Here is a 14887-nt window from a genome sequence, read left to right on the forward strand (position 1 = left end):
ATTTTATGGCTGAATAATATTCTATTGTATATATGTACCACAACTACTTTATCCATTCATCTGTCGATGAGCATTTAGGTTGTTTCCATGACCTGGCTATTGTAAATAGTGCTGTAATGAACATTGGGGTGCATGTGTCTTTTTGAATTATAGTTTTCTCTGGGTATATGCCCAGTAGTGGGATTGCTGGGTCATATGGTAATTCTATTTTTAGTTTTTTAAGGAACCTCCATACTTTTCTCCATAGTGGCTGTATCAATTTACATTTCCACCAACAGTGCAAAAAGGTTCACTTTTCTCCACACCCTCTCCAGCATTTGTTGTTTGTAGATTTTCTGATGATGCCCATTCTAACTGGTGTGAGCTGATACCTCATTGTAGTTTTTTTTTTTTTAAGGTATGGTTCTGTGAGTTTTTGACAAATGCGTATTGTTATGTAACCAGTACCACAATCAAGGTATACTTTTTAAAAAAATAATTAATTAATTTTTGGCTGTGTTGGGTCTTCCTTTCTGTGCAAGGGCTTTCTCTAGTTATGGCAAGTGGGGGCACTCTTCATCATGGTGCATGGGCCTCTCACTATTGGGCTTCTCTTCTTGTGGAGCACATGATCCAGACACACAGGCTTAGTAGTTGTGGCTCATGGGACTAGTTGCTCCGCAGCATGTGGGATCTTCCCAGACCAGGGCTCGAACCTGTGTCCCCTGCATTGGCAGTCAAATTCTCAACTACTGCACCACCAGGGAGCCCCTCATTGTAGTTTTGATTTGCATTTCTCTAATAATTAGTGATGTTGAGCAGCTTTTCATGTGCTTCTTGGCCATTTGTATGTCTTCTTTGGAGAAATGTCTATTTTGGTCTTCTGCCCATTTTGGGATTTGGTTGTTTGTTTCTTTAATACTGATCTGGATGAGCTGTTTATATATTTTGGAGATTAATCCTTTGTCTGATGATTCATTTGCAAATATTTTCTTCCATTCTGAGGGTTGTCTTTTCATCTTGTTTATGGTTTCCTTTGTTGTGCAAAAGCTTTGAAGTTTCATTAGGTCTCAGTTGTTTATTTTTCTTTTTATTTCCATTATTATAGAAGTTGGATCAAAAAAGATCTTGCTGTGATTTATGTCAAACAAACAGTGTTCTTCCTATGTTTTCCCCTAAGAGTTTGATAGTGTCTGGTCTTACATTTAGGACTCAAATCCATTTTGAGTTTATTTTTGTGTATGGTGTTAGGGAGTGTTCTTATTTCATTCTTTTACATGTAGGTGTCCAGTCTTCTGAGCACCACTTATTGAAGAGACTCTCTTTTCTCCATTGTATATCTTTGCCTCCTTTGTCATAGATTAGTTGAACATAGGTGTATGGGTTTATCTCTGGGCTTTCAATCTTGTTCCATTGATCTATGTTTCTGTTTTGTGCCAGTACCATACTGTCTTGATTACTGTAGCTTTGTAGTATAGTCTGAAGTCAGGGAGTCTGATTCCTCCAGCTCCGTTTTTTTCTCTCAAGACTGCTTTGGCTATTCGGGGTCTTTTGTGTCTCCATAGAAATTTTAAGATGATTTGTCCTTGTTCCATAAAAAAATGCCATTGGTAATTTGATAGGGATTGCATTGAATCTGTAGATTGCTTAGGGTAGTATATTCATTTTCACAATATTGATTCTTCCAATTCAAGAACATGGTAGATCTCTCCATCTGTTGATATCATCTCTAATTTATTTCATCAGTGTCTTATACTTTTCTGCATACAGGTCTTTTGTCTCCCTTCATAGGTTTATTCCTGGGTATTTTATTATTTTTGTTGCAATCGTAAATGAGAGTGTTTCCATAATTCCTGTTTCAGATTTTTCATCATTAGTGTATAGGAATGCAAGAGATTTCTGTGCATTAATTTTGTATCTGGCAACCTTACCAAATTCATTGATTACCTCTAGTAGTTTTCTGGTGGCATCTTTAGGATTCTCTGTGTATATTATCATGTCATATGCAAATAGAGACAGTTTTAATTCTTCTTTTCAAATCTGTATTCCTTTTATTTCTTTTTCTTCTCTGATTGCCGTGGCTAGGACTTCCAAAACTATGTTGAATAATAGTGGTGAGAGTGGATATCCTTGTCTCTTTCCTGATCTTAGAGGAAATGCTTTCAGTTTTTCACCATTGAAAATGATGTTTTCTGTGGGTTTTTCATATATGGCCTTTATTATGTTGAGGTAGGTTTCCTCTATGCCCACTTTCTAGAGAGTTTTTATCATAAATTGGTGTTGAATTTTGTCAAAAGCTTTTTCTGCATCTATTGAGATGATCATATGGTTTTATTATTCAATTTTTTAATATGGTGTATCACATTGATTGATTTGCATATATTGAAGAATCCTTGTATCCCTAGGATAAATCCCACTTGATCTTGGAGTATGATTCTTTTAATGTGTTGGTGGATTCTGTTTGCTAGTACTTTGTTGAGGATTTTTGCATCAATATTTATCAGTGATATTGGTCTGTAATTATCTCTTTTTGTAGTGTCTTTTTCTAGTTTTGGTATCAGGGTGATGGTAGTCTCAGAGAATGAGCTTGGGAGTGTTCCATCTGCTGCAATTTTTTGGAAGAGTTTGAGAAGGATGGGTTTTAGCTCTTCTCTAAATGTTTGATAGAATTCACCTGTGAAGCCATCTGGTCCTGGACTTTTGTTTGTTAGAAGATTTTTATTAACAGCTTCAATTTCATTACTTGTGATTGGTCTGTTCATATTTTCTGTTTCTTCCTGGTTCTGTCTTGGAAGGTTACACATTTCTAAGAACTTTTCCATTTCTTCCAGGTTGTCCATTTTATTGTCATAGAGTTGCTTTTAGTATTCTATTACGATGCTTTGTATATCTGCGGTGTCTGTTTTAACTTTTCCTTTTTCATTTCTAATTTTATTGATTTGAGTTCTCTCCCTCTTTTTCTTGATGTGTCTGGCAAATGGTTTATCAATTTTGTTTATCTTCTCAAAGAACCAGCTTTTAGTTTTAGTTTTATTGATCTTTGTTAGTGTTTTCTTTTTTTCTATTTCATTTATTTCTGCTCTGATCTTTATGATTTCTTTCCTTCTGCTAACTTTGGGTTTTGTTTATTCTTCTTTCTGTAATTCCTTTAGGTGTAAGGTTAGATTGTTTACTTGAGATTTTCTTGTTTCTTCACGTAGGCTTGTATAGGTATAAACTTCCCTCTTAGAACTGCTTTTGCCACATCCCATAGGTTTTGGACCATCGTGTTTTCATTGTTTTCATTGTCATTTGTCTCTAGGTATTTTTTGATTGCCTCTTTGATTTCTTCAGTGATCTCTTGGTTGTTTAGTAACATATTGGTTAGCCTCCATGTGTTTGTGTTTTTCACATTTTTTTCTCTGTAATTCATTTCTAATCTCATAGCATTGTGGTCAGAAAAGATGCTTGCTAAGATTGCAATTTTCTTAAATTTACTGAGACTTGATTTGTGACCCAGGATGTGATCTATCCTGGGGAATGTTCCGTGTGCACTTGAGAAGAAAGTGTAATCTGCTGGTTTTGGATGGAATGTCCTATAAATATCAATTAAATCTATCTGGTCTATTGTGTGATTTAAAGCTTCTCTTTCTTTATTTATTTTCATTTTGGATGATCTGTCCATTGGTGTAAGTGAGGTGTTAAAGTCCCCCACTATTACTGTGTTACTGTCAATTTCCTCTTTTATAGCTGTTGGCAGTTGCCTTATGTATTGAGGTGCTCCTATGTTGGGTGCATATATATTTATAATTGTTATATCTTCTTCTTGGATTGATCCCTTGATCATTATGTAGTGTCCTTCCTTGTCTCTTGTAACATTCTTTATTTTAAAGTCTATTTTATCTGATATGAGTATAGCTACTCCAGCTTTCTTTTGATTTCCATTTGCATGGAATATCTTTTTTCATCCCCTCACTTTCAGTCTGTATGTGTTCCTAGGTCTGAAGTGGGTCTCTTGTAGAAAACATATATATGGGTCTTGTATTTGTATCCATTCATCAAGCCTGTGTCTTTTGGTTGGATCATTTAATCCATTCACGTGTAAGGTAATTATCAATATGTATGTTCCTATGACCATTTTCTTAAATGTTTTGGGTTTGTTTTTGTAGGTCCTTTTCTTCTCTTGTGTTTCCCATTTAGAGAAGTTCCTTTAGCATTTGTTGTAGAGCTGGTTTGGTGGTGCTGAATTCTCTTCACTTTTGCTTGTCTGTAAAGCTTTTGATTTGTCCATCAAACCTGAATGAGATCCTTGCTGGGTAGAGTAATTTTGCTTGTAGGTTCTTCCCTTTCATCATTTTAAGTATATCATGCCACTCCCTTGTGGCTTGTAGTGTTTCTGCCAAGAAATCAGCTGTTAACCTTATGGGAGTTCCCTTGTACTTTATTTGTTGTTTTTCCGTTGCTGCTTTCAATAATTTTTCTTTATCTTATTTTTTGCCAATTTGATTACTATGTGTCTCAGCATGTTTCTCCTTGGGATTTCCCTATATGGGACCCTCTGTTCTTCCTGGACTTGGGTGGCTATTTCCTTTCCCATGTTAGGGAAGTTTTCAACTATAATCTCTTCAAATATTTTCTCTGGTCCTTTCTCTCTCTCTTCACCTTCTGTGACCCCTTTACTGTAAATGTTGCTGTGTTTAATGTTTTCCCAGAGGTCTCTTAGGCTGTCTTCATTTCTTTTCATTCTTTTCTCTTTCTTTTGTTCCACAGCAGTGAGTTCCACCTTTTTGTCTTCCAGGTCACTTATCCCTTCTCCTGCCTCAGTTCTTCTGCTATTGATTCCTTCTAGTGTAGTTTTCATTTCAGTGTTTGTATTGTTCATCATTTCAGTTTTTGTATTGTTCATCTCTATCTGTTTGTTCTTTAATTCTTCTAGGTCTTTGTTAAACATTTCTTTCATCTTTTTGATCTTTGTCTCCATTCTTTTTCCAAGGTCCTGGATCATCTTCACTATCATTATTCTGAATACTTTTTCTGGAAGGTTGCCTATATCCACTTCAAGTTGTTTTTCTTGGATTTTATCTTGTTCTTTCATCTGGTACATAGACCTCTGCCTTTTCATCTTGTCTATCTTTCTGTGAATGTGGTTTTTGTTCTACAGGCTGCAGGATTGTAATTCCTCTTGCTGCTGCTGTCTGCCCTCTGGTGGATGAGGCCATCTAAGAGGCTTGATGGGAGGGACTGGTGTTGGGTAGAGCTGACTGTTGCTCTGGTGTGGGAAATGGTCAGCCTTGAGAGCAGGCTGCGGACATGCCAGGCCTACTGCTGCTGCTCGAAGGAACTGTGCCTACTTGTTCCCTTCCTTGTTCCATTCCATGGGAGATAAATTACCAGGGCCCAGAGATCAGAAAGAATGTAAAATGAGACAAGCAAAGTTATCTACCTCCTGCATGTGAAGGTTATTTTGGATGATTCTGGGTTTATGGGTTTTCTCCCAGGGAAGTTAACCTTGAACCGAGACAGTCTGTAGATAATGTAAACCACCATCTGGCAACCTTCCTTTTTCTAGTCTATATAATCTGAAACTGTAGCATAATAAAATATGCCTTGCAACCATCAGTTGTCTTCATCCTTCTGACCCCATTCGTCGGTGCTACTTCAGTTCCTTTCCCCTTCCCTTCTGACCCTGGGAGGTGAAATCCTCTTTCTCCGGCTGGTCCGTGGCAAGTGGCGCCCAAACAGGGACAGGAAGCATGAAGGTAATTAAAAGAAAGTGCAGGTGAGAGAACCCTTATGCAAAGTATGTGTGACCACGAGTAAAAGTGAAACTAATAGAGGTATAAGGCAATAGTCAGATGTAAAATAAGATGGAAGAAAAGGGCTCAAAAGAGCATGAATTATTTGCTCAGGTTTTACTTTCAATGCTTAAAACTCGGGGTAATAAAGTTTCTACCTCCCAGTTGACTGAATTTTTGCAGCATATCCATGATATATCTCCCTGGTTTCCTGTTGGCGGCTCTGTTGTTATAGAAATCTGGCAGAAAGTTGGAGAAGATTTAAAAAATTATTATGAGTCTTGAGGGCCTACTCATACTCCTGTTGTTACATTTAGTTTGTGGAATCTGATAAAAGACTGTTTAAATTCTTCTCATGATAGTGGTGATTTGAACGTAAAGTCAGAAAAGTCAAAGCCTTCTTCAGGAGATAAAACTGCCTTAATGGCTACTACACCACCACTTCCTAAAACTAGGGAACTTATTAATTTTGACATATCAGATGAAGAGGAACATTTCAATTTAACAGATGAGGCTTTTAAACATGAAAGAGAAAAATATCTTGAGGATTATTTTCTAATGGCTATGATAGATAAGTCAGTGAAAAAGCTTCAGATTAATAAGCACTGTCTTCCTCAAAAATCTACATCTGTAAAAATGCTCAGTCCTTTGCAGCGTGCTGTACAAGGAGCAATAAAACGTGGAGAAGATCCTATTTTCTGTTGTCCTTTCATAGAAAGACCTAATCCTAATAATCCTCAACAGGCTATTAGGGAGCATCAGTCTCTTCCTTTTAAAGTTTTGAAAGATTTAAAATCTGCTTGTGCTCAATATGGGCCCACTGCTCCTTTTACTACTGCTATGGTTGACATTACTGCAGGAGAAGCTCTTCCCCCCACTGATTGGAAGTCTATTGCACGAGCTTGTTTAAATGGTGGAGATTATTTGATATGGAAGTCTGATTTTTATGAACGGGCTACTGAACAAGCAGAAAAGAATACTTACCATAATATTCCAGTTGATTATCATATGCTGATTTGGGAAGGACAATATATTTCTTTACAAGATCAATTAACTTATCCCTTTGTTGCTTATCCTCAAATAAATCATTTGGCGTTACAAGCCTGGAGGAAATTACCTTCTACACACAAAACTGAGGATCTTTCAAAAATTAGACAGGGACCTGATGAACCATATGCTGATTTTGTAGATAGATTTTTACAGGCAGTGGGGAAGCTCATTGTGGATGGACCCTCTGGTACAATTGTAGTTAAGCAACTTGCTTTTGAAAATAATGCGTATCAGGCTGCGATTCGACCTTGGGGAAAACGGGGAACATTGGAGGACTATATTCGCCTTTGTGCAGACATTGGGCCTGCTTATATACAGGGTGCTGCTATAGCTGCAGCATTAACTAAAGTGGGATTTAAAAGCAATCAAAAGAAAACAAAGACTTGTTTAAATGCGGAAAGACAGGTCATTTTGCTAGAGAATGTAGATCTTTTAATTCTAACCCTAGTCCTTCCTTCCATACTCAAAAACCTCCAGATGGTCGGAAAATCCCTGGTTTATGCCCTAGATGCAATAAGGGAAAACATTGGGCACGAGACTGTCACTCACTAGCCCACAAGGATGGGACACCACTGTCGGGAAACTCCTCCCGGGGCATTCCCCGGCCCCAACAAATAATAGGGGCAATATCTGTGTATCCTCCTCAAATTATCAATCAGACATTAACCAAGAACAAAAACATTCAATATCCTCGCTCTCCAGAGCAATACCAGGAAGCGCAGGACTGGACCTCAGTACCTCCGCCCGATATGTATTAACTCCTGAAATGGGTCCTCAGGCCCTCTCTACAGGCATCTATGGACCTTTACCCAAGGGTTTGATGAGACTATTATTGGGAAGAAGTAGTGTCACCATGAAGGGTTTAACTATTATTCCAGGAGTCATAGATTCTGACTACGAAGGAGAAATAAAAATCATGGTACAAACTATTAAAAATATAATAACTATTTCTCCTGGTGATAAAATTGCACAATTGCACTTTTGCCCTTTGTACCTCATGGACAAATTTTACAACATCAAGAGAGAGGAACAAAGGCTTTTGGATCATCTAATGCTGCCTACTGGATTCAGAAGATAGGGAAAGAATGTCCAGAAATGAAATTAACCATTAATGGAAAGGTTTTTTCAGACTTGTTAGACACTGGAACTGATGTCTCTGTTATGCCACAGATAAAGTGGCCTAAATATTGGCCTGTTAGTCCTACTATTACAGAACTTCAAGGAATAGGACAAAGTTCTTCTCCTATGCAAAGTAGTCAGTTATTATTATGGCAAGATAGTGAGGGCCATTCAGGATACTTCCAGCCTTATGTTTTTCTTGGGCTGTCTTTAAACCTCTGGGGCTGAGATATATTAAAAGAAATGGGAGTATTGCTTTATAGTCCAAATTCTCAAGTCTCTAATATGATGTTGGATCAAGGATTTCTTCCCACAAAAGGGCTGGGAACAAATCAACAAGGAACTGTCTATCCTATTGATGTGAAAAAAAAATGATAGACAAGGTTTGGGTTTTTCTTAGGGGCCTTGGATTCACCTCCACTCACTGCTGATCCAATTACTTGGCTAACTGATGACCCAGTATGGGTGGACCAGTGGCCCCTCACTAAGGAGAAGTTAAAGGCTGCAGAGCAGTTAGTTATAGAACTATTAAAATTAGGACACTTAGAGTCTTCCGATAGTCCTTGGAACACTCTTATTTTTATTATCAAGAAAAAATATGGAAAATATAAGTTATTACAGGATCTAAGAGCTGTTAATAAAACTTTGCTAATAATGGGAGCTCTTCAACCAGGCCTACCCTCTCCAACAGCCATACCACACAATTATTATCTTTTAGTTATAGATTTAAAAGATTGTTTTTTCACTATTCCTTTGTTTCCTGAAGACAGAAAATATTTTGCTTTTAATTTGCCTTCTTTAAATTTTAAGGAACCCATGAGGAGACTTCAATGGAAAGTATTGCCTCAGGGCATGGCAAATAGTCCAACATTATGCCAAAAATATGTGGCTCAGGCCTTGACTCCTGTGAGAAAAAGGTTTCCAACATTATATCTCATACATTATATGGATAATATACTTTTAGCCATTGATAATATTTCTTTCTTGGAGACTGCTTTTCAATTTTTACAACAATCCTTATAATCGTTTGGTTTGGTCATCGCCTCAGAAAATGTTCAAAGACAATCTCCATTTTTATATTTGGGAAAATATATTGATAATACTACCATTAGGCCTCAAAAACTGAAAATTTGAGTGATAATTTAAAAACATTAAATGATTTTCAAAAATTACTTGGAGATATTAATTGGCTAAGGCCTTCCTTAAAACTTACTACTGCTCAATTACAGCCTTTGTTTGATATTCTTAAAGTTGACTCAGATCCTTCTTCATGCTCTATGACTCCAGAAGGATTTCAAGCTTTACAAATAGTTAATAGAGCTATCTGCACAATTAACTCGAATACATACTCACCTGCCAATTTCTTTAATTGTCCAACACCTCATGTGCCTAGTGCCATCTTATGGTAAAATGTTGGAATTATTGAATGGATTCATATGAAAACTACACCCTCTAAAGTTATTAACCCTTATTATGAACTTATTATGAACTTATAATAATGCAAGGTAGAACTAGATACTTACAATTTATAGGTATAGAACCTTCTCAAATTATTGTCCCTTATTCAGTTAGTCAACAAAATTGGCTTTTTCAACATAGTAATGAATGGGATCTTGCTCTTGCAGGATTTTCAGGTACCTTGGAATTCCATTAACCTGCTGATAAATTGATCCAATTCAGCAAACTTAACTATTATATATTTCCTTCTATAATTAGGCAACAGCCTATTCCTCATGTATCCTTAGTTTCTACAGACGGTTCTTCTTCAGGAGTGGCTACTGTAATCCCTGACGATGGAACAAAACTAATTAAACAAACTTCCTTGACTTCAGCTCAACGTGTTGAACTGTATGCTGTCATTATGGCTTTTAAACATTTGCCTTCTTTATCTTTTAATTTGTTTTCTGATAGTAAATATCTTATTATCTTATTTTTTCTTCTGGAGACTGCAACCATAGGACATACTAATGACCCTGAATTATCATCCTCTTTTCGTTTGCTTCAACAGCTTATTCATTCCCACAATGGTCCTGTTGCAGCTCTGCATATCTGTGCTCATTCTAACTTGGCTGGTCCATTGACTAAACTTAATGCAACTGCAGATGATTTAACTCGATCTAAACGTGATTTTTATCCTGTGCATTTTCCTCCCAAAAATAAAGTTAAAGTTATTCTTCCCCTCAATTTCTTCCATAAAGCAGGACATATCCCAATTTACCGTACTACTCCTTTCCATTCGTCATGCTATCAAGAATGGCTAATATATTGCATTCATTCTCTTCATACTGTTCATACTCATGGTCCATGTCCTGCACACCCTCATATTATGGTAACCTATGATCAAACTGCTTCACAAGCAGCACAACAATTGCATGCTTTACGCCATCAGTAGGTGGCTACACTATGCAAACAATTTTCCCTTACTCGTGAAGCCATCCAACAAATTGTTAAGCAATGCCCAAAAGGCTTACCTCACCTTCCTGTTCCGCATTATGATGTTAATCCTCGTGGATTATTACCTAGTCATTTATGGCAAATGGATGTTACTTATATCCCGTCTTTTGGTAAATTACAGTGTGTGCATGCCACTATATCATTTTTTTTACATCTTTATTGGAGTATAATTCCTTTCCACTGGTGTGTTAGTTTATCCTTTATAACAAAGTGAATCAGTTATACATATATTCCCACACCTCTTCCCTTTTACATTTCCCTCCCTCCCACCTTCCTTATCACACACCGTTAGGTGGTCACAAAGCAACGAGCTGATCTCCCTGGGCTATGCGGCTGCTTCCCACTAGCTATTTATTTTACGTTTGGTAGTGTACATATGTCCATGCCACTCTCTCGCTTTGTCACAGCTTACACTTCTCCCTCCTCATATAGTCAAGTCCATTCTCTAGTAGGACAGTGTCTTTATTCCTGTCTTACCCCAGGTTATTCATGACATTTTTTCTTAAATTCCATATATATGTGTTAGCATATGGCATTTGTCTTTCTCTTTCTGACTTACTTCACTCTGTATGACGGACTCTAGGTCCACCCACCTCACTGCAAACAGCTCAATTTGGTTTCTTTTTATGGCTGAGTAATATTCCATTGTATATATGTGTCACATCTTCTTTATCCACTCATCCGATGATGGACACTTAGGTTGTTTCCATCTCCAGGCTATTGTAAATAGAGCAACAATGAACATTTTGGTACATGGCTCTTACTGAATTATGGTTTTCTCAGGGTATATGCCCAGTAGTGGGATTGCTGGGTCATATGGTAGTTCTATTTGTAGTATTTAAGGAACCTCCATACTGTTCTCCATAGTGGCTGAACCAATTCACATTCCCACCGGCAGTGCAAGAGTGTTCCCTTTTCTCCACACCCTCTCCAGCATTTATTGTTTCTAGATTTTTTGATGATGGCCATTCTGACTGGTGTGAGATGATATATCATTGTAGTTTTGATTTGCATTTCTCTAATGATTAATGATATTGAGCACTCTTTCATGTGTTCATTGGCAGTCTGTATATCTCCTTTGGAGAAATGTCTATTTAGGTCTTCTGCCCATTTTTTGATTGGGTTGTTTGTTTTATTGTTATTAAGCTGCATGAGCTCCTTATAAATTTTGGAGATTAATCCTTTGTCAGTTGCTTCATTTGCAAATGTTTTCTCCCATTCTGAGGGTTGTCTTTTGGTCTTGGTTATGGTTTCCTTTGCTGTGCAAAAGCTTTGAAGTTTCATTAGGTCCCATTAGTATATTTTTGTTTTTATTTCCATTTCTCTAGGAGGTGGGTCAAAAGGGATCTTGCTGTGATTTATGTCATAGAGTGTTCTGCCTATGTTTTCCTCTAAGAGTTTGATCGTTTCTGGCCTTAAATATAGGTCTTTAATCCATTTTGAGCTTATTTTTGTGTATGGTGTTAGGGAGTGATCTAGTCTCATACTTTTACATGTACCTGTCCAGTTTTGCCAGCAATAATTATTGAAGAGGCTGTCCTTTCTCCACTGTACATTCCTGCCTCCTTTATCAAAGATAAGGTGACCATATATGTGTGGGTTTTTCTCTGGGCTTTCTATCCTGTTCCATTGATCTATCTTTCTGTTTTTGTGCCAGTACCATACTCTCTTGATTACTGTAGCTTTGTAGTATAGTCTGAAGTCAGGGAGCCTGATTCCTCCAGCTCCGTTTTCCGTTCTCAAGACTGCTTTGGCTATTCGGGGTCTTTTGTGTTTCCATACAAATTGTGAAATTTTTTGTTCTAGTTCTGTGAAAAATGCCAGTGGTAGTTTGATAGGGATTGTATTGAATCTGTAGATGGCTTTGGGTAGTAGAGTCATTTTCACAATGTTGATTCTTCCAATCCAAGAACATGGTATATCTCTCCATCTATTTGTATCGTATTTAATTTCTTTCATCAATGTCTTATAATTTTCTGTATACAGGTCTTTTGTCTCCTTAGGCAGGTTTATTCCTAGATATTTTATTCTTTTTGATCCAATGGTAAATGGAAGTGTTTTCTTGATTTCATTTTCAGATTTCTCATCATTAGTGTATAGAAATGCCAGAGATTTCTGGGCATTAATTTTGTATCCTGCTACTTTACCAAATTCACTGATTAGCTCTAGTAGATTTCTGGTAACATCCGTAGGATTCTGTATGTATAGTATCATGTCATCTGCAGTCAGTGACAGCTTTACTTCCTCTTTTCCGATTTGGATTCCTTTTATTTCCTTTTCTTCTCTGATTGTTGTCGTTAAAACTTCCAAAACTATGTTGAATAAGAGTGGTGAGAGTGGGCAACCTTGTCTTGTTCCTTTTCTTATTCGAAATGCTTTCAGTTTTTCACCATTGAGGATGATGTTGGCTGTGGGTTTGTCATATATGGCCTTTATTATGTTGAGGAAAGTTCCCTCTATGCCTACTTTCTTCAGGTTTTTTTTTATCATAAATCAGTGTTGAATTTTGTGAAAAGCTTTCTCTGCATCTATTGAGATGATCATATGGTTTCTGTCCTTCAAATTGTTAATATGTTGTATCATGTTGATTGATTTGTGTATATCGAAGAATACTTGCATTCCTGGAATAAACTCCAATTGATCATGGTGTATGATCCTTTTAATGTGCTGTTGGATTCTCTTTGCCAGTATTTTGTTGAGGATTTTTGCATCTTAATACATCAGTGATATTGGCCTGTAGTTTTCTTTCTTTGTGACATCCTTGTCTGGTTTTGGTATCAAGGTGATGGTGGCCTCGTAGAATGAGATTAGGAGTTTTCCTCCCTCTGCTATATTTTGGTAGAGTTTGAGAAGGATAGGTTCTAGCTCTTCTCTAAATATTTGATAGAATTCGCCTGTGAAACCATCTGTTCCCGGGCTTTTGTTTGTTGGAAGATTTTTAATCACAGTTTCAATTTCAGTGCTTGTGTTTGGTCTGTTCATATTTTCTATTTCTTCCTGATTCAGTCTTGGCAGGTTGTGCGTTTTTAAGAATTTGTCCATTTCTTCCAGGTTTTCCATTTTATTGGCATAGAGTTTCTTGCAGTAATCTCTCATGGACATTTGTATTTCTGCAGTGTCAGTTGTTACTTCTCTTTTTTCATTTCTAGTCCTATTGATGTGACTCTTCAACCTTTTTTTCCTGATGAATCTGGCTAATGGTTTAGTGATTTTGTTTATCTTCTCAAAGAACCAGCTTTTAGTTTTATTGATCTTTGCTATCATTTCCTTCATTTCTTTTTCATTTATTTCTGATCTGATTTTTATTTCTTTCCTGCTGCTAACTTTGGGGTGTTTGTATTCTTCTTTCTCTAGTTGCTTTAGGTGCATGTTTAGGTTGTTTATTTGAGATGTTTCCTGTTTCTTAAGGTAGGATTGTATGCATATAAACTTCCATCTTAGAACTGCTTTTGCTGCATCCCATAGGTTTTGTGTCGTCGTGTCTCCATGGTCATTAGTTTCTAGGTATTTTTTGATTTCCTCTTTCATTTCTTCAGTGATCACTTCGTTATTAAGTAGTGTATTGCTTAGACTCCATGTGTTTTTATTTTTTACAGATCTTTCCCTGTAATTGATGTCTAGTCTCATAGCATTGTGTTCGGACAAGACACATGATAAAATTTCAATTTTCTTAAATTTACCAAGGCTTGATTTGTGACCCAAGATATGATCTATCCTGGAGAATGTTCCATGGGCACTTAAGAAAAATGTGTATTCTGTTGTTTTTGGATGGAATGTCCTATAAATATCAATTAAGTCCGTCTTGTTTAATGTATCATTCAAAGCTTGTGTTTCCTAATTTAGTTTCATTTTAGATGATCTGTCCATTGGTGAAAGTGGGGTGTTAAAGTCCCCTACTATGAATGTGTTACTGTTGATTTCCCCTTTATGGCTGCTAGTATTTGCCTTATGCATTGAGGTTCTCCTATGTTGGGTGCATAAATATTTATAATTGTCATATCTTCTTCTTGGATCGATCTCTTGATCATTATGTAGTGTCCTTCTTTGTCTCTTCTAACACTCTTTAATTTAACGTTTATTTTGTCTGATGTGAGAGTTGCTACTCGAGCTTTCTTTTGGTTTCCATTTGCATGAAATATCTTTTTCCATCCCCTTACTTTCAGTCTGTATCTGTCTCTAGGTCTGGAGTGGGTCTCTTGTAGACAGCATATATATGGGTCTTGGTTTTGTATCTATTCAGCCAATCTGTGTCTTTTGGTGGGAGCATTAATTCATTTATATTTAAGGTAATTATAGATATGTATATTCCTATTCCCATTTTCTTATTTGTTTTGGGTGTGTTATTGTAGGTCTTTTCCTTCTCTTGTGTTTCTTGCCTAGAGAAGTTCCTTTAGCAGTTGTTGTAAAGCTGGTTTGGTGGTTCTGACTCTCTCAGCTTTTGCTTGTCTGTAAAGTTTTTAATTTCTGCATCAAAACTGAATAAGAATCTTGCTGGGTAGTGTAATCTTGGT

This window comes from Phocoena phocoena, chromosome X (assembly GCF_963924675.1).
Source record: "Phocoena phocoena chromosome X, mPhoPho1.1, whole genome shotgun sequence".
Taxonomy (NCBI): Eukaryota; Metazoa; Chordata; class Mammalia; order Artiodactyla; family Phocoenidae; genus Phocoena; species Phocoena phocoena.